This window comes from Artemia sp. Qi Xiang Cuo, unplaced genomic scaffold (assembly GCF_049724085.1).
Source record: "Artemia sp. Qi Xiang Cuo unplaced genomic scaffold, ASM4972408v1 HiC_scaffold_3315, whole genome shotgun sequence".
Taxonomy (NCBI): Eukaryota; Metazoa; Arthropoda; class Branchiopoda; order Anostraca; family Artemiidae; genus Artemia; species Artemia sp. Qi Xiang Cuo.
Window position 1 is genome coordinate 34,692 of NW_028300707.1, and position 3,959 is coordinate 38,650.

Below are 3,959 nucleotides of genomic sequence, written 5' to 3' on the forward strand. Positions count from 1 at the left end.
GTGTGATTTTATGGGTTGATGTTTTCAAGTACAACTATGTGTCGTTTTTTTTTTGTATAAATAAAGTTAATCTATGTATCTGATTGATTTTATGATTCTATTTTTTTGAATGTAGTGGTTGGGTGTTTGAAATTCTATGTATTTATCGTTGCGGGTTTGTTTATGAAAAGTACCTGTCTTTCTATTTTTTCGTATCTGATTTTATTTATGTGCATAGTCGGGCTGGTGTATGCAATTCCAAGTATTTTTCTTTATTGGTTTCTATATCTGAAGTGCCCATCTTTCTCTGTTTGTATGTTTGATTCTATTTGTTTACATGTCTGGGTTGGTGTATGCAAGTACAAGTATCTGTCTTTGTTGGATTGTATATCTAAAGTGCCTGTCTTTATCTGTTTACATGTATGATTCTAATTGTTTGAATGTATGGGTTGGTGTTTGCAAGTCCTAGTATCTGTCTTTGTTGGTTTGTATTTCTAAATTGCTTATCTTTCTCTGTTTGCATGTCTAATTGTGTTTGTTTACTTGGTTGAGTTGATGTTTTGCAATTCCCAGTATTTGTATTTGTCGGTTTATATATATAAATCTACTGCATTTTTCTGATTGCATGTCTGATTCTATTTTTTTGCATGTCTAGGTTGGTTTTTTGCAAGCCCAATTATTTGTCTTTGTTAGTTTGTATATCTAAAGTGCCTAGCTTTCTCTGTTTGCAAGTCTGATTCTATTTGTTTGGATGTCCGGATTGGTGTTTTGCAAGTCCTAGTATTTGTCTTTGTTGGTTTGTATATTGAAATTGCATATCTTTATCTGTTTACATGTCTGTTTCTATTTGTTTGCATGTCTGGTTTGGTGTTTTCAAGTACAATAATTTGTCGTGTATGATTTATATATCTATAGTGCCTGCATTTCTATGATTGCTCTTGTGATTATTTTTGTTTACATGTCATGGTTGGATTTTGAAAGTCCAAGACTTTGCCATTGTAGGTTTTTGTATCTAATCTACCTTTGTTTCTATGTTTGCATGTCTGATTCTATGTGTTTGCATGTGCTGGTTTATATTATCAAGTCCAAGTTTTCGTATATGTTTGTGTGGATAACGTAAGTGCCTGTCTTTATCTGTTTGTTGGTCTGTTTACCTTTATTTGAATGCCTAAGATGTTTGTTTTAAAGTTAAATAATTTATAATTTTTGGTGTTTTTATGTAAATATAACTTATTTATCCGTGGTATTTTGTGATTATATTTTTTTTATTATCTGGTTTGGTGTTTTCAAGTAAAAGTAATATTTCTTTGTTGGGTTTTATATCTGAAGTGACTATCTTTCTCTCTTTGTGTGTCTGATTCTTTTTGTTTGACCTGTCTGGGATTGGTGTTTGAAAGTCAAATTATCTGTCTTTGTTCGTTTGTATGTTTGAAATGACTTTCTGTCTCTTTTTGCATGTCTGATTCTATTTGTTTGTATGTCTGGGTTGGTGTTTGGAAGTACAAGAATATGTCTTTGTTGGTTTGTATATATAAATTGAATAACTTTCTCTGTTTGCATGTTTGCTACTATTTTTTGACATGTATGGGTTGGTTTTTGTAAGTCTAGGTATTTGTCTTTGTTGGTTTATATATCCAAAGTGCCTGTCTTTCTCTGTTTTCATGTCTGATTCTATTTTTTTGCATGTCTGGGTTCGTGTTTGCAAGTCCAAGTATCTGTCTTTGTTGCTTTTTATGTCTAAAGTGCCTATCTTTCTCTGTTTACATGTCTGATTCTATTTGTTTGCAGGTCTGGGTTGGTGTTTTGCAAGTCCAAGTATCTGTCTTTGTTGGTTTGTATATCTAAAGTGCGTGTATTTTTCTGTTTGCAGTTCTGAGTATATTTTTTTGACTGTCTAGATTTGTTTTTTGCAAGCCCAATTATATGTGTTTGTTATCTTTTGTATCTAAAGTGTTTAGATTTCTATGTTTCCAAGTCTGAGTAAATTCGTTTAATTTCAGTGGATTATGTTTGTAATTAAAAGTATTTGTCTTTGTTGGTTTGTAAATCTAAATTACCTATCGTTCTATATTTTCATTTATGATTAATTTTGTGTGAAATTCTTGGTTTTTTTTTTAAATTCAAAGTATCTGTCTTTGTTGGTTTGTTTATCTAAAGTGCACTTCTTTCTCTGTGTGCAAGTCTGATTCTATCTGTTTGAATGTCTGGGTTGGTGTTTGCAAGTCCAAGTATTTGTCTTAGTTGGTTTGTATATTTAAAGTGCATTTCTGTCTCTGTTTTAATGTCTTATTATATTTGTTTTCTTGTATGTGTTTGTGTTTGCAAGTCACAATATTTGTATTTGTTGGTTTGTATATCTACAGTTCTTGTCTTTCTCTTTTTTCATGTCTGATTCTATGTGTTTGCATGTCTGTGTTGGTGTTTTCAATTCCAAGTATTTTTCTTTGTTGGTTTGTATATCTAAATTTCTTGTCTTTCTCTTTTTGCATGTCTGATTATATTTGTTTACATGTCTGAGTTGGTGTTTTCAAGTCCAAGCATTTGTCTTTGTTGGTGTGTATATCTTAAGTGCCTGTCTTTCTCTGTTTGCATGTCTGATTCTATTTGTTTGCCTGTTGCATGTCTTTCTCTGTTTGCATGTCTGATTCTATTTGTTTGCATGTCTGGGATTGGTGTTTGCAAGTCCAAGTATTTGTCTTTGTTGGTTTGTATATCTAAAGTGCCTGTCTTTCTCTGTTTGTGCGTCTAATTCTATTTGTTTGCATGTCTGGGTTGGTGTTTGCAAGTTCAAGTATTTGTTTTTGTTTGTTTGTATATCTAAAGTGCCTGTCTTTCTCTGTTTGCATGTCTGATTCTATTTCTTTGCATGTCTGGGTTTATGTTTGCAAGTCCAAGTATTTGTCTTTGTGGGTTTGTAAATCTAAAGTTCCGGTCGGTCTATGTTTGCTTGTCAGATTCAATATGTTTAAATGTCTGGGTTTGTATTTGATAGTCCCAGTATATGTCTTTGTTGGTTTTTATATCCAAATTACCTGTCTTTCTCTGTGTGCACGTCTGATTCTATTTTTTAGCATGTCTGGTTTGTTGTTTTCAAGTCCAAGTTTTTTTCTTTGTTTCTGTGTTTCTCTAATGTTCCTTTCTTTCTGTTTTTGCTTGTCTGATTCTATTTTTTTTAAGGTCTGTTTTTGTGTTTGAAAGTAAAAGTATATTTCGTTGGTTGTTTTTATATATAAATTTCCTTTCTTTCTCTTTTTGCATGTCTGATTCTATTTGTTATAATTTCTGGGTTGTTTTTTTGAAATTCCAATTTTTTTTCTTTGTTGGTTTTTATATTTAAATTGAATGTATTTATCTGATTTTACGTATAATTCTGTTTACTTGTATTTCTGTGTTGGTGTTTGAAATCAAAGGTATCTGTAGTCTTTTGGTTGTATATAAAGACTAACTGTCTTTCTATGGTGGTATATAGTTGATAATTTTTTAGATAACCTGAGCTGCGGTTTGCCAGTCAAAGTATTTATCTTTGTTCCTTTTTATGTCTAAAGTGCATATCTTTATCTTTTTACATGTAACACTATATTTTTTTGATTGTCTTGGTTGGTGTTGTGAAATTCAATGTATTTTTCTTTGTTGTTTTGTATATCTCTACTACCTGTCTTTCTCTGTTTGCATGTCTGATTCTATTTGTTTGCATGTCTGGGTTGGTGTTTGCAAGTCCAAGTATCTGTCTTTGTTGATTTGTATATCTAAAGTGCCTATCTTTTTCTGTTTGCATATCTGATTCTATTTGTTTGCATGTCTAGGTTGGTGTTTGCAAAACAAAGTATTTGTCGTTGTTGGTTTGTATATCTAAAGTGCCTGTCTTTCTCTGTTTAGATGTCTGATTCTATTTGTTTGAGTGTCTGGGTTGATGTTTGCAAGTCCAAGTATCTGTCTTTGTTTGTTTGTATATCCAAAGTGCCTGTCTTTCTCTGTTTGTG